Below are 27,702 nucleotides of genomic sequence, written 5' to 3' on the forward strand. Positions count from 1 at the left end.
CTCCTTTCCCGGGCCGGCCCGGGGTGTCTGTGGCCGGGGATCACTGGCTCCTGTCCCGGGCCGGGTGTCTGTGGCCGGGGATCACTGGCTCCTGTCCCGGGGGTGTCTGTGGCCGGGGATCACTGGCTCCTGTCCCGGGCCGGGCCGGGGGTGTCTGTGGCCGTGGATCACTGGCTCCTGTCCTGGGCCGGGTGTCTGTGGCCGGGGATCACTGGCTACTGTCCCGGGCCGGGGGTGTCTATGGCCGGGGATCACTGGCTCCTGTCCCGGGCCGGGGGTGTCTGGCCGGGGATCACTGGCTCCTGTCCTGGGCCGGGTGTCTGTGGCCGGGGATCACTGGCTCCTGTCTCGGGCCGGGGGGTGTCTGTGGCCGGGGATCACTGGCTCCTGTCCCGGGCCGGGGGTGTCTGTGGCCGGGGATCACTGGCTCCTGTCCCGGACCGGGGGTGTCTGGCCGGGGATCACTGGCTCCTGTACTGGGCCGGGTGTTTGTGGCCGGGGATCACTGGCTCCTGTCCCGGGCCCGGGGTGTCTGTGGCCGGGGATCATTGGCTCCTGTCCCGGGCCCGGGGTGTCTGTGGCCGGGGATCACTGGCTCCTGTCCCGGGCCGGGGGGTGTCTGTGGCCGGGGATCACTGGCTCCTGTCCCGGGCCGGGCCGGGTGTCTGTGGCCGGGGATCACTGGCTCCTGTCCCGGGCCCGGGGTGTCTATGACCGGGGATCACTGGCTCCTGTCCCGGGCCGGCCCGGGGTGTCTGAGGCCGGGGATCACTGGCTCCTGTCCCGGGCCGGGCCGGGTGTCTGTGGCCGGGGATCACTGGCTCCTGTCCCGGGGGTGTCTGTGGCTGGGGATCACTGGCTCCTGTCCCGGGCCGGGCCGGGGGTGTCTGTGGCCGTGGATCACTGGCTCCTGTCCTGGGCCAGGTGTCTGTGGCCGGGGATCACTGGCTCCTGTCCCGGGCCGGGGCTGTCTGTGGCCGGGGATCACTGGCTCCTGTCCCGGGCCGGGGGTGTCTGGCCGGGGATCACTGGCTCCTGTCCCGGGCCGGGTGTCTGTGGCCGGGGATCACTTGCTCCTGTCACGGGCCCGGGGTGTCTATGACCGGGGATCACTGGCTCCTGTCCCGGGCCGGGGGTGTCTGTGGCCGGGGATCACTGGCTCCTGTCCCGGGCCGGGGCTGTCTGTGGCCGGGGATCACTGGCTCCTGTCCCGGGCCGGGGGTGTCTGGCCGGGGATCACTGGCTCCTGTCCCGGGCCGGGTGTCTGTGGCCGGGGATCACTTGCTCCTGTCACGGGCCCGGGGTGTCTATGACCGGGGATCACTGGCTCCTGTCCCGGGCCGGGGGTGTCTGTGGCCGGGGATCACTGGCTCCTGTCCCGGAGCCCGGGGTGTCTGTGGCCGGGGATCACTGGCTCCTGTCCCGGGCCCGGGGTGTCTGTGGCTGGGGATCACTGGCTCCTGTCCCGGGCCGGGTGTCTGTGGCCGGGGATCACTGGCTCCTGTCCCGGGCCGGGTGTCTGTGGCCAGGGATCACTGGCTCCTGTCCCGGGCCGGGTGTCTGTGGCCGGGGATCACTGGCTCCTGTCCCGGGCCGGGTGTCTGTGGCCGGGGATCACTGGCTCCTGTCCCGGGCCGGGTGTCTGTGGCCGGGGATCACTGGCTCCTGTCCCGGGCCGGGTGTCTGTGGCCGGGGATCACTGGCTCCTGTCCCGGGCCGGGTGTCTGTGGCTGGGGATCACTGGCTCCTGTCCCGGCCCGGGGTCTGTGGCCGGGGATCACTGGCTCCTGTCCCGGGCCGGGGGTGTCTGTGGCCGGGGATCAGTGGCTCCTGTCCTGGGCCGGGCCGGGGGTGTCTGTGGCTGGGGATCACTGGCTCCTGTCCCGGGCTGGGTGTCTGTGGCTGGGGATCACTGGCTCCTGTCCCGGGCCGGGCCGGGGGTGTCTGTGGCCGGGGATCACTGGCTGCTGTCCCGGGCCGGGTGTCTGTGGCCGGGGATCACTGGCTCCTGTCCCGGGCCGGGCGGGGGGTGTCTGTGGCCGGGGATTGTTGGCTCCTGTCCCGGGCCGGGCCGGGGGTGTCTGTGGCCGGGGATCACTGGCTCCTGTCCCGGGCTGGGGGTATGTGGCTGGGGATCACTGGCTGCTGACCCGGGCTGGGTGTCTGTGGCCGGGGATCACTGGCTCTTGTCCCGGGCCGGGTGTCTGTGGCCGGGGATCACTGGCTGCTGTCCTGGGCCGGGGGTGTCTGTGGCTGGGGATCACTGGCTCCTGTCCCGGGCCGGGGGTGTCTGTGGCCGGGGATCACTGGCTCCTGTCCCGGGCCGGGGGTGTCTGTGGCTGGGGATCACTGGCTCCTGTCCCGGGCCGGGGGTGTCTGTGGCCGGGGATCACTGGCTCCTGTCCCGGGCCGGGCTGGGTGTCTGTGGCCGGTGATCACTGGCTGCTGTCCCGGGCCGGATGTCTGCGGCTGGGGATCACTGGCTCCTGTCCTGGGCCGGGTGTCTGTGGCCGGGGATCACTGGCTCCTGTCCCGGGCCGGGCCGGGGGTGTCTGTGGCTGGGGATCACTGGCTCCTGTCCCGGGCCGGGTGTCTGTGGCCGGGGATCACTGGCTCCTGTCCCGGGCCGGACACTCTGTCTGGGAGCTCGCTGTGTCCGAGAGCTGGCGGTCACTGGACTCCACATCCTCACTTCCCTGCAGTAGCATCGAGTGCAAGGAGTCTGGAAAAGTGGGTTAATGTCAATCCTTTTATGTAAAAATTGTACATTGTTTACCGACAGTAAACTAAAAATGTTGTGTTTGGAATTAATCCGCTTTCAGTGATCTTTGGTATCGTTTGAATGGAAGGAAGCTTGTAAAATAGTAAACTTTTAAGGCTATGTATGAGATGTGGAACTTTACTTCAGTTGACTTATTTTTCCACTAAGTAACGAATTTACTTTTGTTTGTCAATATGCTGTTCGGCGTGGATGTCACTTTGGATATTTTTATTTATCGCGCGGATTAAACTGAGGCATGGAGCATTTGTAGTTTTGGTTTCAGTATGTTTTGTTTGCATGCCTGGCAGCAAGTTAATAGTTCAGAAGTTGTGTATACATTTCTTAGTTTTGAATGGAGCCCTTGCTTGTAAATGAATTGTGGTTGTAAGTTAATATTGTTTCTTGAGTAAGATCAAGGTTTAAAGTAGTCCTAACATTTTATGAATTTAAAAATATTATGTCTCAATTTTCACTTTGCCTGTATAAGTCACTACCTTTCAAAGCAAGTTTTTTGATGAGGTAGCAGAGCGTTGAGGAGGGTAATGCGGTTGATGTGGTGTACATGGATTTCCAAAAGGCGTTTGATAAAGTGCCACATAATCGGCTTGCCAGTAAAGTTGAAGCCCATGGAATAAAAGGGACAGTGGCAGCATGGATACGGAATTGGCTAAGTGATAGGAAACAGAGTAGTGGTGAACGGCTGTTTTTCGGACTGGAGGAAGGTACACAGTGGGGTTCCCCAGGGGTCAGTTCTGGGACCACTGCTTTTCTTGATGTATATTAATGACTTGGACTTGGGTGTACAGAGCACAATTTCAAAATTTGCAGATGACACAAAACTTGGAAGTATAGTGAACAGTGAGGAGGAGAGTGATAGACTTCAGGAAGACTTAGACAGACTGGTGGAATGGGCGGACACGTGGCAGATTAAATTTAGCGCTGAAAAGTGTGAAGTGATACATTTTGGTAGGAAGAATGAGGAGAGGAAATATAAACTAAGGGGTACAATTCTAAAGTGGGTGCACGAACAGAGAGACTTGAGGGTATTTGTGCGCAAATTGTTGAAGGTGGCAGGGCAGGTTGAGAAAGCAGTTAAAATTGGATCCTGGGCTTCATGAATAGAGGTATAGAGTAGAAAAGTGTGGAAATTAGGATGAACCTGTATAAAACACTGGTTCGGCCCCAACTGGAGTATTGTGTCCTAGGAAGGATTTGAAGGCCTTAGAGAGGGTGCAGAAAAGATTTACGAGAATGATTCCAGAAATGGAGGACTTCAGTTAGGTTGATAGACTGGAGAAGCTGGGGTTGTTCTCCTTGGAGCAGAGAAGGTTGAGAGGAGATTTGATAGAGGTGTTCAAAATCATGAGGGGTCGAGACAGAGTAGATAGAGAGAAACTGTTCCCATTGGCAGAAGGGTCGAGAACCAGAGGACACAGATTTAAGGTGATTGGCAAAAGAAGCAAAGGTGACAGCAAGTGGCTAGGATCTGGAATGCACTGCCTGAGAGGGCGGTGGAGGCAGATTCAATCGTGGCTTTCAAAAGGGAATTGGAGAAGTTTCTGAAGGAAAGAAATTTGCAGGGCTCCGGGGAAAGGGTGGGGAGTGGGACTAGCTGAAGTGCTCTTGCAGAGAGCCGGCACGGGCTCGACGGGCCGAATGGCTGCCTTCCGTGCTGTAACCATTCTATGATCCTAAGCCCTATGGGACTGTTTCTACATCAAAGTGCTGTATAAATGCATGTTGCTGTTGGAGCTCTTGAAATTTAGAATTTTTTAAATGTTGAATAGTAAACTTGGCTTCTTGATGGTTACTCGGGTTTGACAAAGTGTAGCATTTACTTGTAGTTTTTATAGCTGAGAGACCCATTTTTAAAGTGGAAGCTACATTCTCGCTTTGTAAACTAGAGGTTTTGGGTCTTTTCTGAGGCGCAAGCATTTAGCAATCATGTTAAGACACTTAATTCGTCAAATATGAAACAGTAAACAGATGGAAACCTTCAGTTGTTTCTTTGTAGTGGGTGTAATATTTTTTTTTTACCCACACCGTGCTTCAAAGCTTTTTCTGGAAATGTAAAATGAGGAAAGAATGCATTTATATAGCGCCGTTCACGATCTCGGGACGTCCGAAATCGCTTCACAACCAATTAAGTCGATTTGAAGAGTAGTCACTACTGTAATTGTATGGTTTATTTGTTACAGACCACGAGTAAATATTGCTAGAAATTATATAATTTGAATCCTTTGTAGTAACACGCTGGGTGCATTTTGGTAAATTTTGCTTGCAAAATGTTCTACAAAGAGATGAAGCTAGGTTGTGTAAATAGACGGCTAGTTTCACGGTCAGGGTGCACCTTCTTTGAAAATGTCAGTTTAAAATGTGATGAAAGGTAACTGGAAATTATACAGTATGTGGTAATGGAGGTGCTTGTTTACAATTAGATGGTCAGGGATTCACAGTGAACAGCATATATAAGCTACTTGGTTGCAAAATATTTTGCAGTAACAATGTTAAACTAAAGCAAACTTTAAGGCTTTTTTGATGTTACTGATTCCAACTTTTATTATTTACAAACATTCGAAACTCGTAATTGAAAATTCATTAAAAAAAAAGGATGTGAGCCTCAAAGTTCATGATTTATATTTTTTGCTCTTGACGTATATCATTATATAATAAAATCTGCGCAAATACTTTGACATGCAGTTCTCTGGTAAAATGTGGGCCTGATGCACATGTTGTGTGTTTTGAGTTCATTTAAGGTTCTTTTCCTTAAATAGCTGTTTATGTGGTGACACAATGCTGAATTTATTTGGGTTAGGCTGTCTATTAATTGGACCATTAATACATTTTGATAGCAAAAATAGTGAGCTAAGCATTGTGTGTGAAGTGGAAGTATTAGTATTATTGTGCGTGCCAGTGAACTTGTGTTTCGGTCTGAAATTATGGTGTTTTTATGGTTCATTCATAGTTATTTAAATAACAAACAACAAGTAAATAATTTTGCTTTAATCTGTAAATCGTGCATCAATTCCTTATTCTGTCTGGATTAATATCTCTACATTGTTTGCTTACATCCTTCATGAAATTACGATTCTTTAACATTTAGGTTAGCATTTGTGATGAGATTATGGACTATATCATTGTACATTAATAGAAATACATAGAAGTTACAACATGGAAACAGGCCATTCGGCCCAACCAGTCTGTGTCCGTGTTTACCCTCCACACAAGCAAATCACATTTGCTTGCCCTGTTCTCTCATCCCTTTATCTGACCCACCCCCTTCCTTCATCCTCCTCTCCAATCTAATCTGGAATGCTGACCGTTTCTGCCTCAACCACTAACCCTGGGAGTGAATCCCACAGCCTCACAACTCTCTGTGTGAAGACGTTTCTCTTCCCCTCTGTTCTAAACCTCTTGAAGATAATCTTGTACCTATGGCCCCTCATTCTTGACCCCTCAATAAATGGGAATACCTGTAGTCTGCTTCTATCTACTCTGACCCAGCCTTTTATAATTGGAAACTCTGCTATGCTATTGCCCCATATCTACATTACTTTGATGAAAAAAGTCCTAATTTTTCAAGTCTGTCTTCATATTTGTATTTCCTCATACCAGGCAGCATCCTAGTGAACCTTCATTGTCTGCTCTAATACCCCAACATCTTTCCTATAGTGTGGAGCCCAATACTGCACACAGCACTCTAACTGTGGTCTTACTAAGGTTTTATACAGGCTCATCGCTACTTCTTGACTCATATATTCTGTGAGAGAAAACCCAGAATTAGAATATCATCGAATCTTTAGGTTGTTTTATGGTCTTATTAACCTGAGGTGATGTCTTTAGTGTCCTGTGAAGCTGTCCACCTAAATCCAGAACTGATTGCTGAGAGATGCTATTACCCACTTAATAAAACTGCTCTGAATTCGGCTTTCTCCCTTCTAATCAATTTTTAATCCAGTTTCCTATCCTCCCTCTAATTCCGCACCCCTTAATCATCTGCAGCAATCTCCCATGCGGTAACTTCCCAAAGGCTATCCTAATGTCCACGTACGTTATATCCACTGCACTTCCCCCATCTACCATGTCTGTTACATCCTCAAAGAATGTCCTCTATCCAGTATGAGTCGCTGTATAGTGGGAACTTTGGCTACTTCTCTCCTCCCCTTCTCCGACTCCCACAGTCCAGGGACGCGAACGCCAATTGTTGTTACTAATAGTGGTGTCACCAGCAGAACTTGCATCGGTTTCATCATCTTGGGTCTGGTTGCGGGTGTGCTGAGTTCTCCGTGTGTCTGTACACGCCAGCATTTTACTTTCTCCACTGCTGGCCACTGGATGCTCCCCAGCATTGCACCTGTGCTTTATTTTAACCAATTGTCCATCTACAGCTGCTGTAAAGTTGTATTCGTGACTTGTGATCAATTGTACATGTGTATTGTGTAGTTCTGTTGCTGAATCTGCCCCTCAATACAAACAGGGCAATTTCAGTATTACTTTTACATAAATGAGGCATTTGGTTTTTGTTTGATCTTAACGAGGACATAGACCCCCATTTAAAAAAAAATGGATCCTAGGAGATCCATGCAGGATTCCCAATGGATTGGTGAGGTCATCTGGTTTGTTTGTCTGGAGTTGTGCATAATGCAAGCACAGTGTTTAAATTCTATATTTTTCTGCATTTAGATTTCCTAGCACTTTATTGCTGTTGCCAATGCCAATAAAACCTTTCAAACAATGATAGTATGGTATGTGACTGGGGCCCTTGGGTGTATGCTAATATTGGCAGGTGCTGATCTTTAAATATGTCCTTATTTGAAGAGGGTAAGCCACACAGAAAAGTTTGAAAAGTGAATGAACTGGGGGTGATGGATGATCTGTCGACCACACTGTTGTGCAATGTCATGGAATCATAGACACTTACAGCACAGAAAGAGGCCATTCGGCCCGTCGGGCCTGTGCTGGTTCTTTGAAAGAGCTGTCGTGCTCAGTCCCACACCCCCGCTTTGTGTCCCTTGTCAGATCCTCCTCCTCCAGCACCGTCCAACTCCCTGTTAAAAATTATTGATGGAATCAGCTTCCACCACCTTTTCAGGTCAAGATTCCAGACCCCGACAACTCTGAGTGAAAAGAAATTCTCCTCATCACCAATGTTCCCTCTAACTTTTTTATGTTTGCTGCGCGGCATCTTTTCCAGCGGAACAGCTGGTGAGTGGCCTGCGCGGGACCCCTGGTCGCCGCGGGACCCTCCGATCGCTGCGCGGCTTAGGGGGAACGTTGCTCATCTCCCCTCTAGATCTTCTTCCAATGATTTTGAATCCATGACTTCTAGTTCCCATTCACCAGAGGGAATATTTTTCCCTATTAACTCTATCAAAACCTCTCCTCATCTTGAAAACTTCTATTAGGTCACCAAGAACATTCCTAACTTTTCCAATCTCTCCTCATAACTGAAGTCCCTCACCCCTGGGAACATCCTGGTAAACCTCCTCTGTACCTTTTCTAATGCCTTTACATCTTTCCTGAATGTCATAAATCACAAATAAAGATCTTAAGTTCTTTAAAGATCAGAAGAACAAAACGTTGCTCTTTCAGACCCACTTCCATAGTTTAATGACTGGAAGTAAGGTGGAACTCCGGGTTTGATTTGCATTTTAAAAACTGAAGATCTGCTGAAAAGCATCTCATTATTAAATGAACAGTAGCTCTGACCCTGTTTGTGGCTGGCGAGGAAGTTTGTGTGACTGGTAATTTGATATTTATGTGCAGTGAGAGGGCGGTAAAAGTGAAGTTTAAGCAGAAACCCTTCCAGCTGTATGATTAAAATAAAACGGGAAATGTTGAAACTTATTTGTGCTGTTTGGTTTCCTGCTAGCTGAAGTGAAAAGCCTGGAATGGTTTGTCGATGTGACTGACAAACGTAGTGTGTGCCACCAAAGTAACTGTCCAAACCGGTTGACATTGTAGCCAGGGTAATTCAGGTTAGTGGAATTTTGAAGTAGTAATATTTAATAAAAGTTCGAGCTGTGTTTTTATTTTAGTGTATCTCTTTTTCTTGCCCATTTTCTTCTGTCCCCTCGTTTCCTAAAAGCAGGTGATCTTTGGTGGGGCACCGTACTATTCGAGAGCATTAGCTGCCCTTCAGTACATCATCCAAGTGCCCCTGTTCTTGGTGTTGGTGGGCTGCTTTACCGCAACAAACATCACAACTGAGCGTGAGGCTATCCTCGCCGGTGGGGGTTACCTGGCTGGTGATCAAGAGCTGGAGTCTTGGCTGATTTTTCTCTCTCTCTCTCTCTCTCTCACCCTAATCCAAGGGTGCTGAGGCATCTCAAAGAAAGAAATAACTTGCGTTTGTACAGCATCTTTCATGAACTCGGGATTTCTCAAAACACTTTACAACCAATTAAAGTGGAGTCACTGATGTAATGTAGGAAATGCTGCAGCCATTTGTGCACAGCAAGCTCCCACAAACAGCAATGTGATAATGACCAGATCATCTGATTTAGTGATGTTGATTGAAGGATAAATATTGGCCCCAGGACACCGGGGAGGACCCCCCTGCTCTTCAAAATAGTGCCGTGAGGTCTTTCTGCCCACCTGAGAGGGCAGACGGGGCCTCGGTTTAATGTTTCCTAAGAAAGACGGCAACTCGGACAGTGCGGCACTCCCTTGGCACTGCACTGAAGTACCAGCCTAGATTATGTGCGCAAGTCTCGAGTGGGACTGTAAGAGTGCTACCCACTGAGCCAAAGCCGCTCTGTCGTTGCCTCTGAAAAGATCAATGAAGGATGTCTTACAAGGGGGAGTGGAGGAATGCGAGCAGTCCAAGGAATAGCGAGGGAGAAATGTTAGTACAAGTATGTCGTACCTCACAACCGCGACTACACTTCAAAAGTACTCATTGGCTGTAAAGTGCTTTGGGACGTCCTGAGGTCGTGAAAGGCGCTATATAAATGCAAATCTTTCTTTTATTTCTTATGCCGTGACTGAAACCGCATGGATTGGATATCTGACTTGGGATGCTTGTGCTCTGTATTGCTTAGCTGCTCTGTATTGAGACAGCAGCTAGTGCCGCAAAACTGACTCTATAGAGTGGGGGGGGGTATCTGTCTAAACTTCATGCAATGATTGTCTAGCGCAACTGGAGATTAATACTGTAGTGTTCGTGTGTAGATAAAGACACTGAAGACAGGAGTTGGTTCATAGGTATTTACTAAGCAAGTCTGGGGGGGGTTTCTAAAGGATATACACAATACACAGGCTTATATAGCCCAAGTGGCAATTACCGGCATTACGCACACCTGGGGCTCTTAAAGGCACATACACCATAATTGCTCTTAAAGGCACATACACCACAATTCCTCCCCTTCTAGCTAACTAGTACATCATATTTTAAGTAATTATTAATTACATGTTATATGCAAAATAATATACATTGCTGTATTAATTAATTATAAGTTAGTCTCTCAGGAGGCTTCCTGACTCGGTCCGGATAACGCCTCGGGGGTGTAGTAGTTTCTGGTGGTGTAGTAGGTTCTTCTGGCAAGGCTGATTCGGCTTGAAGGCCAGTGTCGGGTTCATTGGGCTCCAGTATCACCGGATCGGAGGTAGATATGGGTATCTCTACTTCATCGTTAGATGTATAGAGTGGTGGTGTAGGTTGTCCCTTTTCGGATGACTTGATGATTTGGTCAGCATGGCGCCTTATTATGCTGTCTCCGATGTCCACGGTATACATCAGTGGTCCTAATCGTGTGCAGATAGTTCCAGGCTGCCATTTCTCGGTACGGTAGTCCCGGGCCAAAACCGGTTGGCCTATCTGGAAGGCCCTAGTTGGCCTTTCATTCATGCCCTGAAACTGCCGGTTCTCCACGTCCCTTCGGATGTTGGGCTTGACCAAATCCAGCCGGCATCTTAGGTTTCTATTGTAGAACATCATGGCGGGAGTTTGGTTAGTAACCATATGCGTTGCATTCCTATATGCAAATAAGAAGTTATCCACCTTGTGCTGAAGTTTTATGTCTTCATTACCCATGGCCTTGATGGCCTTCTTGAAGGTCTGGACAAACCTTTCAGCCAATCCATTGGTGGCGGGATGGTATGGGGCGGACGTGTAGTGCTTTACCCCATTGTTCTTTAAGAACTTTCTGAATTCTTCGGACACAAATTGCGGTCCATTATCAGAACATATCTGTTCCGGCAGCCCATTCTTGGCAAATATGGTCCTTAATACTGTGATGGTTTTTTCCGTGGTGGTGGAGGACATCTTTATTACCTCCGGCCACTTGGAGCGTGCATCAACTGCGATTAAGAACATTGAGTCCATAAATGGACCAGCAAAGTCGATGTGCACCCTTTGCCAGGGAGATGAGGGCCACTCCCATGGATGTAGAGGGGCCTGTGGCGGAGCATTTTGGACCTTCTGGCATCCTAGGCAGCTCTTGGTCATGTCTTCGATGTCTCCATCGATACCTGGCCACCATACAAACGCCCTAGCTAGGTTCTTCATTTTCACTCCACCCAGATGCCCCTCGTGAAGCTCCTTTAGCACTTTATCCTGGAGTTTGGGTGGAATCACCACTCTGGATCCACACATCAAGGTTCCTCGGCACACTGACAGCTGTTCTCTTCTTTGCGAGAATGCTGGCAACAGTGGTTCGCCATGTGCTGGCCATCCCTTCACTGTTAAATCGTAGACCCGTGAGAGTGTAGGGTCATTTCTTGTCTCCCTTTCAATGGCAGAATTTGTCACCGGTAGACATTCCACTATGGTAGAGTGGAATATCTACTGGGTCTACTGTAGGTGCCTCTTCTATCGTTGGCAACGGTAGGCGCGATAAACCGTCAGCATTCCCATGCTGTTTTGACCCTTTGTATTCAATGTTGTATTGGTGTGCCCCTAGAAAAAGGGACCACCTCTGTAGTCTTTGTGCCGTCATAATGGGGACACCTTTTTTAGGGTTGAATATGGAGATGAGGGGTTGATGGTCAGTCAGCAAGGTAAATTTTTGTCCGTGTAGGTAATGGTTGAATTTCTTCACTCCCCATACCAGGCTGAGTGCTTCCCTGTCTATCTGGGCATAGTTACGCTCAGCTGAGTTCAATGAGCGTGACGCAAAAGCTATCGGCCGTTCCGAGCCATCAGGGAATCTATGGGACAATACCGCTCCTATGCCGTAAGGGGATGCATCGCACGCCAGTCTGATTGGTAGTGATGGGTTGTAATGAGCCAAAAATTTCTCGGATGTGATTAAGTCTTTACATTTATGGAAGGCACGTTTACAGTCTTCGTTCCATTTCCAAATCACTCCTGTCTGTAGAAGATCATTAAGAGGGTGTAGAATAGTTGATAAGTTCGGTAAAAATTTATGATAGTAATTTATTAATCCCAGGAATGACCTTAATTGTGAAACATTTTCAGGTGCTGGGGCTTTTATAACTGCTTCAATTTTCTCAGGTGACTTATGCAACCCTTCCTTATTAATTATGTGGCCACAATATGATATCTGATTTTGGAAAAATTCGCACTTGGGGCGATTTGCTCGTAGGCCTCGTTCTTTCAGCCTAGTGAGCACCTGCTCCAAATTGGCAAGGTGCTCGTTGTCGTTTTCTCCTGTTATAAGGATGTCGTCTAGGTAGCATTGAGTCCCTGGAATCCCTTGCAGGACTTGCTCCATAGCTCTTTGCCAGATAGCTGGAGCTGATGCTATTCCAAAAACCAGTCGATTGTACTGGTACAGGCCTTTGTGTGTGTTTATTGTGAGATACTTTTTAGAGGTCTCCTCAACCTCCATCTGTAGATATGCCTGTGCCAAGTCAATTTTTGTGAAACGTTTCCCTCCGGATAGTGAGGCGAAAATATCTTCTATCCTCGGAAGAGGATACTGTACCGTGTGAAGGACCGGGTTTACAGTCACCTTAAAGTCCCCACAGATGCGAATTTTTTTCTGTTCCTCAGAGTTATTTTTCAATGTTTTTTTCATGACTGGAACGATGGGTGTTGCCCATTCGCTCCAATCTATTTTGGATAATACGCCTGCCTTTTCCAAATTCTTCAGCTCTGCCTCGACTGCCGGACGTATTGCGTATGGCACCGGTCTTGCCTTAAAAAATTTGGGAATTGCTGTATCTTCCACTTTTATTGAGGCGGTGATGCCTTTCAAGGTTCCTAGTTTCTCTTTAAACACTTCTTTGGCGTTGGCCAAGATGTCTTTTAATCGTTCAGGTATGATGTCATCATTGTTTTTTTCCTTACTGGTCACCGTCAGTGCCTGAATGGAGTGCCAGTCTAAACGTATCTTCCTTATCCATTCACGTCCCAACAACGGTGGACCACCATCTTGTAGAATGTATAAATACAACTTTTGTATTTCTTTGCCGTTGTATACCACAGGCACCCTTATTTTTCCTTTGGGGTAGACTTTCTGCCCCGTATATGTTTTTAAGATAATGGATGTGTCTTTTAGAGGTATATGCGAAAATAGCCTCTCGTAATCTCGTCGATTTATTACGGTTAGAGCTGATCCTGTATCTAGCTCCATTTTAACTGGGAACCCTGCTATTGTGAGGGTAACCCAAATGGTTTGGTAATCCTCTTTGGCAAGTACATTATGTAATTTGAGACAGCTTAGTCTCTTGTTTCCGGAGTCGCTATCGCTATTCTGGTCTTCGGAGCTATTGTCCGTCATCATTTGTACCTTACTGTACTTTTCTTTATTGATTTTTTGTTTTCTGTCAGTGGATTTATTTTGTCCAGATTGGCATACCCGTGCGATGTGTCCAATCTTACCACATTGCCTGCATGCTTTGCCCTTGAACCAGCAGTCCCTCTGGTTATGGGTGGATCTGCCGCAGCGATAACATCTTCCGAACTCCTGTCATTTTATGGGTGCCGAAGTCCTGTGTCTCTTGTTGTATCTCTGCAGCTCCTTTTGCTGCTGCTTCGTATGATACAGCCATACTGAAAGCTTTGTCCAATGTTAAATCTTTTTCAGAAAGCAGTCTTTTTTGTGTTCCTTCACTTAAGAGACCGCAAACAAATTTGTCTCGAAGATAATCCGATAGTCCTGCTCCGAATTGGCAGTACTTTGATAGCTTTCTTAATTCGGTTAGGTAATCAGCGTTACTTTCATTCTTGTGTTGATTTCTCTTGAAGAACTTGAATCATTCCGCTATCAGCAGCGGTGTTGGGTTTAAATGCTCCTGCAGGGTATCAACAATTTCTTTAAAAGTCTTGTCCTTTGGTTTGGCTGGAGTGATTAAATTTCGTAACAGCCCGTATGTCTTCGCGCCCATTAAGTTCAGAAGTACTGAAGCTTTTTTTTCATCTGTTATTCCATTTGCAGTGCAATAAACCTCTACTCTTCCCACGTATGTGGTCCAATCTTCTATTTCGCCATCAAAAGCCTCAATATTACCAGATTTAGGCATTTCAGAAAAGATATGGCGCTTCCCGCGCTTTTTTTCTCTCTCTCTGTAGCAACGATATGGCGCTTCCCGCGCTTTCCCGCCGCTGCTACCGATAACAACGCTGTTTTACTGTGGTTTCCGTTTATTCACTGTTGGAGACTCGTTCCCGACGGTGGTCTAAACGCTGACCTGCTTGCCGCGCTGGCCGTCTCTCGAGTGCACCCTCCCAGTCCGTTATTGCTTGCCTCCGATTTCGCTGCCTGTCTGAGCTGTAGAGCCCGCCGCTGGAGCTCCAGCCTGACGCCCAGGAAGGATTAGCGCAGTACCTGTCACCAGCTTGGCCAGCTGGTGAAACCACAGTTTCTATTACTTCCTTGAGTCTTCTGGACGCTGGAGGAATCGATGTCCTTGAGGTGCTGCCGAATTGCAGGTAAGTCCGTTTCCACTTCGTCGCCACTGTAGTGTCCGTGTGTAGATAAAGACACTGAAGACAGGAGTTGGTTCATAGGTATTTACTAAGCAAGTCTGGGGGGGGTTTCTAAAGGATATACACAATACACAGGCTTATATAGCCCAAGTGGCAATTACCGGCATTACGCACACCTGGGGCTCTTAAAGGCACATACACCACAAATACTGTTACATTACACATTTGACCCTCCATCTCTACTTGTGTGACTAACTGCCTCATTAAACACCTTTCCCCGATACCTCAGGGACATTGTAGAGCTCATAGATTTTGTTTATCACCAATGTGTGCAACTGCTTCTGTTGCTTTCTTTCCTTCCCTATGCCCAGGTCCCAGCACACTGCCATTCCTTCACCCTGTCTAGCCTTGAGACCCTCTTTCTTTAACATCTTTTTCGCCGGCGCCCTCTCTGAATCACCTCTAGAGGCCCCGAAAGATCCATCCTTGAATCCTTCTTCGCCTACATGCTGCCCCTCAGTGACATCAAATGCAGACATGGAGTTAGCTACGCCAATAACATCCAGCTCTACCTTTCTACTGTCTCCGTCGAATACCGCTGTGTTTTCAGGCTGCTGCTGGACCTCTTGCTCCATCACAAACTCTGCTCCCTGGCCACTGACTGAAGCTGAACCAGATGGTTTGCAGCCCAGGCATTTTGTTCAGACCCATATCATCTCCATCACAAAGACCACTTCGTTTCACCTCCACTCTCCATACACTCCAGCTTGGCCAAAACTTAGCTGCTCATATCCTGTCCAGTTTGCTCTTCATCCCTGTCCTAGCTGACCTACATGACTTCCAACACCTTAAATGTTAAATCTTCGTCCTCATCTTTAAATCCCTCCAAGGCCTTGCCCCACCCTACTTCCCCGATCTCCAGCCCTGCATTTCCTTCCCAAACACTCTCTGCTGCTCGGACTCTGATCTTTTATTCCCCCCTTCCCTTTGTACCACCATGGGTGGCAGAGCTTTCAGGTACCTTGGTCTTGCTCTCTGCAATTCCCTGCCTAAATCGCTTGACCTCTCTTACCTTTACGTAGGTATGAGGGGCGAGTTGGCTAAGGTAGATTGGGAAACTCCATTTGAAAGGTATGAAGGTAGAGAGGCAATGACTAGCATTTAAAGAATTACTACATAATTTACAACAAATATACATTCCTTTAAGGCACAAAAACCCCACAGGCAAAGTGGTCTAACCATGGCTAACGAGAAGTTAAAGATAGTATTAGATCAAAGGAAGAGGCTTATAATGCTGCCAAAAAGAGTAGTACGCCTGAGGATTGGGAGGATTTTAGAATTCAGCAAAGGAGGACCAGGAAATTGATAAAGAAAGGGAAAATAGAATATGAGAGTAAACTAGTGAGAGACATAAAAACAGACTGTAAAAGCTTCTATAGGTATGTAAAAAGGAAAAGATTAGCAAAAGTAAATGTGGGTCCCTTACAGGCTGAGACAGGAGAAATTATAATGGGGAATAAGGAAATGTCAGAGAAATTAAACAAATACTTTAGGTCTGTCTTCACAGAAGAAGATGCAAAAAAACTTCCTGGAAATAGTGGCGAACCGAGGGTGTAGCGAGAATGAGGAACCAAAAGAAATTAGTATTCGTAAAGAAATAGTACTGGAGAAATTAATGGGACTGAAAGCCGATAAATCCCTTGGGCCTGATGGCCTACGTCCTCGGGTTTTGAAAGAGGTGGCTATAAAGAGAGTGGATGCATTGGTTGTCATTTTCCAAAATTCCATAGATTCTGGAACGGTTCCCGCGGATTGGAAGGTAGCAAATGTAACCCCACGATTTAAGAAAGGAGGGAAAAAGAAAACTGGGAACTACAGACCAGTTAGTCTGACATCAGTAGTAGGGAAAACGCTAGAATCTATCATTAAGGATGTGGTAACAGGGCACTTAGAAAATAATAATAGGATTGGGCCGAGTCAACACCGATTTCTGAAAGGGAAATCGTGTTTGACAAATCTATTTTTTGAGGTTGAAACTAGCAGAATAGATAAGAGGGAACCAGTGGATGTGGTGTATTTGGATTGTCAGAAGGCTTTCGATAAGGTGCCACACAAGAGGTTATTGAACAAAATTAGGGCTCCTGGGATTGGGGGTAATATACTAACATGGATTGAGGATTGGTTAATGGACAGAAAACAGAGAGTAGGAATAAACGGGTCATTTTCGGGTTGGCAGGTTGTAACTAGTGGGGTACCGCAAGGATCAGTGCTTGGGCCTCAGCTATTCACAATCTACATCAATGATTTGGATGAGGAGACCAAATGTAATATATCCAAGTTTGCTGATGATACAAAGCTGGGTGGGAATGTAAGTTGTGAGGAGGATGCAAGGAGGCTTCAAGGGGATATAGACAAGCTAAGTGAGTGGGCAAGAACATGGCAAATGGCATATAATGTGGAGAAATGTGAAGTTATCCACTTTGGTAGGAAAAATAGAGAAGCAGAGTATTTTTTATATGGTGAGAGATTGGGAAATGTTGGTGTTCAGAGGGACCTGGGGGTCCTTGTACACGAATCACTGAAAGTTAACATGCAGGTACAGCAAGCAATTAGGAAAGCAAATGGTATGTTGGCCTTTATTACAAGAGGATTTGAGTATAAGAGTAAAGACGTCTTACTGCAATTATATAGGGCCCTGGTGAGACCACACCTGGAGTATTGTGTACAGTTTTGGTCTCCTTACCTAAGGAAGGATATACTTGCCATAGAGGGAGTGCAACGAAGGTTCACCAGACTGATTCCTGGGATGGGGGGATTGTCCTATGAGGAGAGATTGAGTAGACTAGGCCTATATTCTCTAGAGTTTAGAAGAATGTGCGGTGATCTCATTGAAACATACGCAATTCTTACAGGGCTTGACAGGGTAGATGCAGGGAGGATGTTTCCCCTGGCTGGGGAGTCTAGAACCAGGGGTCACAGTCTCAGAATAAGGGGTCGGCCATTTAGGACTGAGATGAGGAGAAATTTCTTCACTCAGAGGGTGGTGAATCTTTGGAATTCTCTACCCCAGAGGGCTGTGGAGGCTCAGTCGTTGAGTATATTCAAGGCTGAGAGCGATAGATTTTTAAATATTAAGGGAATCGAGAGATATGGGTATAGTGCAGGATAGTGGAGATGAGGAAGATGATCAGCCATGATCATCTTGAATGGTGGAGCAGACTCGAGGGGCCGAATGGCCGACTCCTGCTCCTATTTCTCAAGTTCTTATGTTTCTTGATGAAGCTTTTGGTGACCCTTTCCAATCCACTTTCCTGGCTTGGTGTCCATTTTCTGTTCCCTGTCTTTGAAACACCTTGCTGCCTTTCTTTGCTTTCAAGGTGCTGTATAAATTGAGTTTGAAGTAAGCACTGGGAATGAATCTGTTTTGATTATTTTACTTAGTTAATAAATGCCCCCAGTAATGTAGAATCCTGGTTAGTTCCTGGGCTCCCCAGTAATGTGTGACCCACCTTCATGTAAGGGTTGGCCAATTGTTTTTGGTGCATTTAAATGCATACAGGCCAAAATGTTTTGGCTTTTGAGAGATATTTTTTTATTTTTATATATATATAATTATAAATATTTATTTAGCTGCCATGTTAAATCTAGAGTAAGAATCCATACAAAATAATTTATAAATTCTTGTTTTGTAACTTGGCATTGGTGGAAAAAGCATTTGAAATATGATTGCGATGGCTTTGATTATTCCCCAGCTAAAAGTGTGGGTTTGAAGTAGAGATGTGGAGTGTTGAAGCTCTTTCCTGCCCAGGGGCATAGAAATACATTTGACCCAACGAGTGCGTTTACCCTCCATGTGAGCAAATGGTCCCAATTACATTTACCCACCCTGTTCCCATATCCCTTCAACCCCTTTTCTTCCATCTACCTATCCAAACTAATCTGGAATGTTGACTGTTTCTGCATCGACCACTAACCCTGGGAGTGAATCCCACAGCCTCACAGCTTCTCCTGCCCTCTGTTGAATCTTGTATCTATTGCTTCTTGTTTTTGACTCCACAACTACTGGAAACAGTCTGCTTCTATCTATCCTTTCATCATTTTAAACTGCATAATGAAGCACAGTAATTTTGCTTTGAGTCAATGTAGCCATGGAGCAGTGAAGCCTGAAAACATGGTTTACTATGATGGCTGGTAGGGTAAGTAAAATTTATGGCTGGGACTAGGCTTTGACTGTGTTTAAGACCAAAAAGTAGTCAGTTACAATTGAACTTTGAAGACTCCTCAGAATCATAGAATGGGCCATTCAGCTCCTTGAGCCTGTTTCGCCATTCACTTAAATCACGGCTGATCTGTACCTCACCTCCATTTACTTGGATCCATATCCCCTGATATCCTTCCCGAACAAAAATCGATCTGACTCGATCTTGAAAGTTTTAATTGGCCCAGCACCCGCAGCCTTTGTGTGAAAAAGTGCTTGATTTAATTCCCGAGTGGCCTAACTCTAATTTTAAGATTGTGCCCCCTTGTTCTGGATTCTCCACCGGAGGAAATCGTTTCTCTGTACTTACTCTATTGAATCTTTTAATTATTTTAAACACCACAATTAGATCACCTCGTAACCTCGAGGGAATGCAGCCCATTTTTTTCCAAACCTGGTCTCACTTTAACCCTTTAAGCCCCAGTATCACTCTGGTGACTCTGTGTTGTCCTCCCTTCAGTCTATCCTTTTCTGAGGTGTGGCGCCCAAAACTGACCGCAGTGCTCCAGCTGGCATTCGATAAATGAAGTACAAATTCCTCTCCTTTGTATTCCAGTCCATTTGAGATAAAGACCAACATACCATTAGCCTTTTGGATGACTTTTTGTACCTATGCACTAGCCTTTAGTGATGTGTGTACCCGGACACACACAACCCTTGGCTCCTCCACAGTTCTAGTCTCTCGCCATTTAGAAAATATTCCAGTTTGTCTTTCTTGGATCTGAAGTTGATGACCTCACACTTCCCCACATTGAACTCCCTCTGATGCAGTATTGCTCACTCACTTAATCCCTTTGTAACTTCCTGCCCCCATCTACACAACTTCTGTGTTCTAATTAAGTGTCGTATGTAAACGTGGACACAACTCTTTGCCCAAGTGGTTGATATATATGATGAAAAGCGGAGGCCCTGGTGCAGATCCCTGGGGAACACCACTTGTCACATCCTGCAAATTACAGTACATTCCTTTATCCCTACTCTCTCACTTTCTTGCCTGATTACACTCCTGCGCAGTGCCATGCGACGGTTTTACTAGGTTAAAGGCGCTCTGCAATTGCAAGTTGTTGTTGTTAGTGTCTCCAATCTCCCAACCAGTTATCAACCCGTGTCCCAAGGTTGCCTCCTTTTGAACTTTGTCCTCCAGCTTTATTTCCAAATATAATTTTGAAAAATAACTGGCCAAAAACTGAAAAAGAAGTGAGGAAAAATATTTCATCCATGCAGCTGACTGGTGTTCTTGTGTCCTGAGAAATGAGGTGAAGTGCAGCGTTACAGCTTTCAGCAAAAGGCAGTGCGAGCCCAGGCTTTTGGCAGAGGCTGAAGCCTTCAAGTAAAAACTTAACTGAAGACACTTGAATAGATACATTTAATTGCTGTTGTGAAATACAGATTTTTTTTGCATTTTCTGCATTTTATTTAAACCCTTGCTTCAGACAGTAGAAGTTACATTTACGGAGGAAAAAATTGTGGGTCTAAAATTTTCAGCTGAAATTTTTCCAGAAAACATTATGAACGATTTGTGTGGAAGAGCCACTTGTGGCCAGATTATACAATGATAGGATGACTGGGTACACAGGTGATTTGTAAATGTGGACATCGGAATTTATCATGGAGGGAGCTGACACACAAATGTGAAGGAAACAGTGACGATGGTAAGTGGGGCTTAGAATTCAAATGTGTGCAGATGCAAGATGTTCAATATAGATACCTCTCGCTTGCTGGATGTTTTAATCATCAGACTGTGCTGAATGATCACCTTAGTACAGCGAAGATCATTAACATGGGTAAATCTTTCCTTGGTTCTTGTTTTTCCTTTTGTGACACGTGTAACTAATTTCTCTATTTCATGTGGTTAATGTATTTAAACGGTGGAAAAGTGTACATACTCCAGTAAAAGGTCTATAGTACTGGATCCTTTTTAACTTGTGGAACTGATGAATTGGGTGCTTTTGACTGTGAGGATTCGAAGTCAAGTGAGTTGGGCTTAGGGTTGCAAAGGGGTGGAAAGTTTCCGGTAAATTTTCCACGGGAAGTTTAGCTTGGGAATTTTGGGAATTTTGCCCAAAAAAGCACATGCTAGCATAATATTGTTTTTTTTGTATTTCTTTCTTTTTTTTCCACAGGTCCTCTCTTTAAAATTACTAACAGAGATGGAATCTTAATTATTAAGGAATTTCTTAATCAATATGTTTATCTTCTTACTTGGCTAGTTTTAATAATTACAAGTTTTGTGTGAGACTGTGAACAAATGTGTCCTGATTGGTTGGATGAGTGGATGAGCGATTAGCTCCCTCTATTTGTAATATTTGCATATCGAATTGTGATTGGCCTGCAGGCATCTGTAAGACTGCTATAGTTTTTTTAAGATCCAGGTTAGGGGTCCTGAGGGAAGTCATTTTGTTTTCTGCTGATGTTGTGATGATGCAGTAAGTAAATCAGACTTTATACCAAATAAACCAGTTACTTGTTGAACTCTGTCGTCCTTCAATTTAAAATATACAAAATAATACACTATTGGTGATGTAGCGTCGTGTGTGTACAGGTCATGCTTCCATCACATGGAGCATCAGCAAAAATGTACTCACCCTGTTGCAATCGTGCTGATCGACCGCAGTTCGACACAGAGATGAATGCCCTTTATTTCTCTGCATAGAACAATGCCACGTTTACCGTCGGATGTGTGGAAGCAGTTTACCCCAGGCATTAACATAGAAACTAGGAGCAGGAGTAGGCCATTCGGCCCTTCGAGCCTGCTCCGCCATTCAACGAGATCATGGCTGATCATCCAAACCCTAGCACCCGGTCCCTACACCGACAGCCATCCCACCCAAACCCTATCCCCGTAACCCCACATATTTAATCCCCCCTAACACTAAGGGCCAATTTTTATCATGGCCAATCAACCTAACCCGCACATCTTTGGACTGTGGGAGGAAACCGGAGCACCCGGAGGAAACCCACGCAAACACGGGGAGAATGTGCAAACTCCACACAGACAGGCACCCGAGGCCGGATTTGAACCCGGGTCCCTGGCGCTGTGAGGCAACAGTGCTAACCACTATGCCACCGTGCTGCCCTTGGAGATGGAAAGACTGTGTACATGTGCAAACACTGTAGAAAGCCATATGTAAAGAATGCCACAAAGATGCAGCAGCATTTATCCAAATGCAACAACTTCACTCAAAGCTCACAGCAGTCAGCCCAGAGTTCTTCTGCTTCCATTCAAGAAGATGATGGTTCTCATTCAGCATCAGGCTCCTTATCATCAGCAACTCCTGGCCCACTTGGAAGGTTCTTTGATACAATGGATAACCATAGCCAGAAGAATGCAGATGAGTGCCTTGCTCGAGCTGTATATGCAACAGGCTCACCCCTCATTCTAATAGCCAATGTGCACTGGAAGAGATTTTTCAATGTTATTCACCTTGCATACTGTCCTCCCACCAGACATGCTTTGTCTACTTATTTGCTGGAGGCTGAGTATAACAAGAGTCCAAGGAAAGCTCAAAGAAACGATAGCGATGGCAGACTGTGTTGCAGTTATCTCAGATGGGTGGTCAAATGTACGAGGGGAGGGCATCATAAACTACATCGTCTCCACTCCTCTCCCAGTGTTCTTCAAGAGCACAGACACGAAGGACAACAGACACATACATTGCTGATGAGCTGAAAGCGGTCATCAACGATCTTGGATCACAAAAGGTCTTTGCAGTAGTTACTGACAATGCTGCGAATATGAAGGCTGCTTGGGCTCAAGTGGAGGAGGCCTACCCTCATATTACGTCTATTGGGTGCACAGCTCATGGGCTTAACCTGCTCCTCAAGGACATCATGGGTTTGAGAACCATGGAAGCACTGTACAAGAGAGCCAAGCAAGTTGTTAAGTATGTCAGGGGAAAACAGGTAGTTGCAGCAACCTACAACTCCAAGCAAATGACAAAGAACAAGAACACCACACTGAAGCTGCCCAACAACACTAGATGGGGTGGTGTTGTCATAATGTACAACAGCCTTCTGGAGGGTAAGGAGTCGCTGCAAGAAATGGCAATATCCCAGTCTGGGGATATGGAAACCACCATCAAGAAAATACTGCTGGATGATGTGTTTTGGGAGAGAGTGGTTAGCAGCCTTAAACTACTCTCACCAGTAGCATCTGCAATTGCTCAGATTGAAGGAGATGACGCTGTCTTGTCAGATGTTCTCAGGCTTTTTACTGATTTAAAAGAACAAATCAGCATTGCCCTACCCACATCCCTGCTGCTCAAAGCAGAGGAGAAGGCAATTGTTCAATTCATACAGACGCGTCAAGAATTTTGTGTCAAGCCGATTCATGCTGCAGCATACATGCTGGACCCAAAGCATGTTGGGAGACCAATACTTTCTGGAGAACAGATCAACAGCGCTTACAGTGTGATTTCTACCCTCTCCCACCATCTCAATCTGGATGTGGGCAAAGTTCTGGGAAGTCTGGCAAAGTTCTCTACCAAGCAAGGTCTTTGGAATGGGGATGGGATATGGGAATCATGCAAGCATATCAGTGCACATACCTGGTGGAAGGGACTTTGTGCATCTGAGGCCCTGTCACCTATTGTATCGGTGATACTCCAAATCCCACCTTCATCAGCGGCCTCTGAACGAAACTGGTCACTTTTTGGGAATACGCATACAAAGGTGCGCAACAGGCTGACTAACGAGAGTGGAGAAACTGGTGGCTATCCGGGCGAACCTACAACTTATTGAGCCAGATACAGAAGTGTCCACCACACAGCTAGACACTGACACAGAGGAGGAAATGGACACGTCAGAGCCAGAGTCAGAGAATCAGGAGGAGCAATGAGGAGTAGAAGACTCATGAGTAGAAGACTCAAAGGGACAAAATAAGGACAAATTACAGGCTAAATAAGCTGACGCTCTTTTTATTTTATTTTAGATGGGTCTTTTTTGTGGGGGTTCAATAAAGTTCAAAATTATAACCTAAATAAAGTTTTGAAAGCCTGTTTTTATTTGTATGGAACAGTATGTCTATTTTGACGACAAAGATAATATAAGGGTCAGAGACAAAAACCATCAGTTTGCAAAAAAAACTCTAAATTCCTGAAAATTCCCATGGAAAGTTTCCTCTTTTAAAAATTCCCAGAATTTTGCAACCCTAGTTGGGCTATCTTGGCCCACTTTCAGGTGTACATGGGAACATAGGACAAAACTGCCTGATTGAAGAAGACAGGAGTAAAATGTAAAAAGAAATCAATGTAAACTTGCAGTGCCGCAGAGTTAAACTTGTTTCATTTATAGACAGGAGCTGGAGAAGACGATTGATTTTTCATGAGTTTTAAGTACCTGTAAACGTGCCCCTTATGTGTTTGTTACTGATCTCTATGCTTGTCCCATGGTATCTTGACAACTAAAGAGGCAATAAATAAATGTGAAGAACTGGGTCAGCATCCTAATGCATAAAGCTGCTTATGTGCTCCACATGTATTCCCACAGGGGGCGAAACATTGTGAAACTGCTCTTACAGTTTAATGCTGCTGGCTTCTGACATGTACGCCTTGCATAACTGATGGTAACCCCAGTCAGCTTGCTGCATTTGCTAAGGCTCACGCCTATGTAGGCCCTTTGTTTTGTAACTGACACCCTGTCCATTTGTGAATCTGGCAAGTTGAGTTGACTCCTGGTTGTACAAGACCTGACACTGGCAGCTAGTGACAGTAGTGCACTTCCCCCACCACCATGGAACCACAAGCGAGCCGCTCACAAGAGGTACGCACACACCAGACACCCCAGCCCAGCACACACACTATGAGTCCAGGCGAAAGCCACCAGACAGTAAACACAAACAAGGCTGACGTCGTAATACTCATAGACTCAAATGGGAAATTTCTATGGGAGAAAAAGCTCTTCCCTAGAAGTAAAGTAGAAAAGATTTGGTGCCCAACAACAGACAGAGCCATGGGATGGCTGACCAAAGCCAGATTAGGCTCCCCCCAACACATAATAATACACACGGGCACAAATGACCTAAAGGCCAAACAGAAAGAGGTAGCAACATCGCTCAGAGCAATGATTAGGAAGGCAAGCAGTACATTTCCAAACACTAGAATCACTGTTTCCACAATATTGCCGAGAACAGACTTCAACAACAACACAATTCATGAGATAAATGCCAGCATAGCAAGAGGCTGCGAATCAAACCACAACGTACACCTGGCCCAACACCCCACCCTCGATGAAGAATGTCTTTACGACCACGTCCACATCCAAAGGCAAAAAATATCGATCTTTGCTAAAGCCCTGAAGGACGTCGCTTTTAACCGGGTCCATACCCAGACTCCAAGAGGACCCCCCCCCCGACCACCAGAGATCAGCGGGGTACATATCAGGAACACTACAAAGACCACCACCACACCAACCGAGACCGGAGAGGATCCCCATGCAAAACAACATTATCAGACCTGCACCACTCCTGTCCCACAGGGGAATAGGACCGCTACCAGCCAGACAGAGGGAGAGATGCACAGGACGTACGCAATACCTCAGACAGAAACAATCCATTAAGAGACAATAAGCAGATGTGCAGCAGCATCTACTTCCGCCTTATGGATCAAGGACTAATTAATAGAAAGAACTGTAACCAAATTGTATTAACTTTTGTAGACAACTGGGGTGATCTTTTTTTTCCCCACACTTAGACACGAGAAACACGTACCACTCTTTAACCTATCATAGAAAAAGATAAAACTTAACATGAAATCCTTATATATTTCGACCTGGAATATCCAAGGTCTACGCTCTTCACTGCGAGAAGTGAAGAGTAGGACCCCAGAGTTCATAGAGGAAACTAAAGATCTAGATATTATCATTTTACAGGAAACTTGGTATAAAGGAAAAGGACACACCGGCTGTCCCCAAGGGTACACTGAGCTAGTGGTCCCCTCCAATAAATTACCAAGTGTAACCCAAGGCAGAGACTCCGGAGGCATACTGATCTGGTTTAAAACAGAACTTAAGAATTACATCAAATTTATAAAAAAGGGCGAAAACCATATGTGGCTCAAACTTGAGAGGGAGATTATCTCAAACACCCAAGATGTTTACATTTGCGCACTTTATATCCCTCCAATCGATTCCCCGTACTACAAAGAGGACACCTTCTCCAACATGGAGGGGGAAATTATCCAATACCAGGCCCAGGGGAACGTGTTGATCTGTGGGGACCTCAATTCAAGAACGGGCGAAGAACCAGACTTCACCAATAATCAGGGAAACAATTACGTATTCGGGAATAACCACTTTGACATCCCTTCCCTTCCATACAGGCATAACTGCGACAAGCAGTCAAATACCAACGGTAAACAGCTACTACAGCTCTGTCGAAACCTGGGTCTGTACATTGTCAATGGTAGGTTCATAGGAGACCTCCTAGGAAGATCGACCTACTGCTCACCTCTTGGCTGCAGCACAGTAGACTATATGATTACAGACTTGGACCCATCCTCTTTCAGAGCATTCACAGTCAAACCACAAACAACACTGTCAGATCACAGTCAAATTACTATGTTTCTCAAAAAGACAGAAACAAACAACATAGAAACACAACCCAGTAAACTGTACAACACCAAAAAATCGTACAGATGGGCCAAAAACGACACGGAAAAATACCAGAAAACAATTAGCAATGCATCAACTCAAGCTCTCTTAGACACCTTTCTGGATAACATATACACTCACAATAAAGAAGGCGTAGTTAGTAAACTAAACAATATTTTTGATAATTTGGCAACAAATGCAAACTTGAAAGCTCGCAAGAACAAACCCAAAACAAAAAACTATGAAAAATGGTTTGACCATGATTGCCATAACATGAGGAAAAAACTTAGAAAACTATCAAACCAAAAACACAGACATCCAGAAAACGAGGAATTACGCCTTACTTATTGTCAGACGCTAACACAATACAGAAACACACTCAGGACCAAAAAAGAGCAATTTATTAAGAATACACTCAGCTCCATGGAGGAATCCATTGAGTCGAATTGTTTCTGGGACAACTTGAAAACACTACACAAAAAACAACACGACGATTTGTCCATTCAAAATGGGGACACATGGGTAAACCACTTTGAAAAATTATACCAGAAAAACACACTAGGACCAGAGCAACACCAAATACGCAAAAAACTTGAAAAGCTTGAAATGGCCATAAAAGATAACCAAAACCCGCTAGACGCCATAATAACAGAAAAAGAACTTCTTGAAAAACTCAAGGACCTGCGACCAGGAAAAGCTTGCGGGACAGACGGCATACTAAACGAGATGATTAAACACGCAGACGACAAACTGAAACTGGCTATCCTAAAACTCTTCAACTTGGTTCTGAGTGTCGGTTATTTCCCTGACATCTGGAACAAAGGACTCATAACACCCATATACAAAAGTGGGGACAAAATCGACCCAAACAACTATCGAGGCATCTGTGTAAACAGTAACCTGGGGAAGGTATTCTGTAGCATCATAAACAAAAGACTTATAAACTTCCTTGAAGAGCACAATGTCTTGAGTAAAAGCCAAATTGGATTCCTGCCAAACTATAGAACATCCGATCATATCTTCACCCTACAGACCCTAATTGACAAACACGTTCACCATAACAAAAGCAAAATCTACGCATGCTTTGTAGATTTCCAGAAGGCTTTCGACTCCATCTGGCATGACGGTTTATTCCTGAAACTTATCGAAAGCGGGGTAGGAGGTAAAACATATGATGTAATTAAATCAATGTATACAAACAATAAATGTGCAGTTAAAATTGGAGACAAACAAACAAAATACTTCCCACAGGGGCGGGGG

The 27,702-nt window shown here is 46.0% G+C and overlaps 1 protein-coding gene across 2 annotated transcripts in view; it reads left to right on the forward strand.

The window, feature by feature from the left end:
• The window catches only part of unkl (unk like zinc finger), a 304,546-nt gene that overhangs the window by 1,355 nt on the left and 275,489 nt on the right, over positions 1–27,702 (forward strand). The gene's annotated exons all lie outside the window — the stretch shown is intronic.

This window comes from Somniosus microcephalus, chromosome 11, assembly GCF_052327205.1.
Source record: "Somniosus microcephalus isolate GS21.2 chromosome 11, FLI_Smic_1.0, whole genome shotgun sequence".
Taxonomy (NCBI): domain Eukaryota; kingdom Metazoa; phylum Chordata; class Chondrichthyes; order Squaliformes; family Somniosidae; genus Somniosus; species Somniosus microcephalus.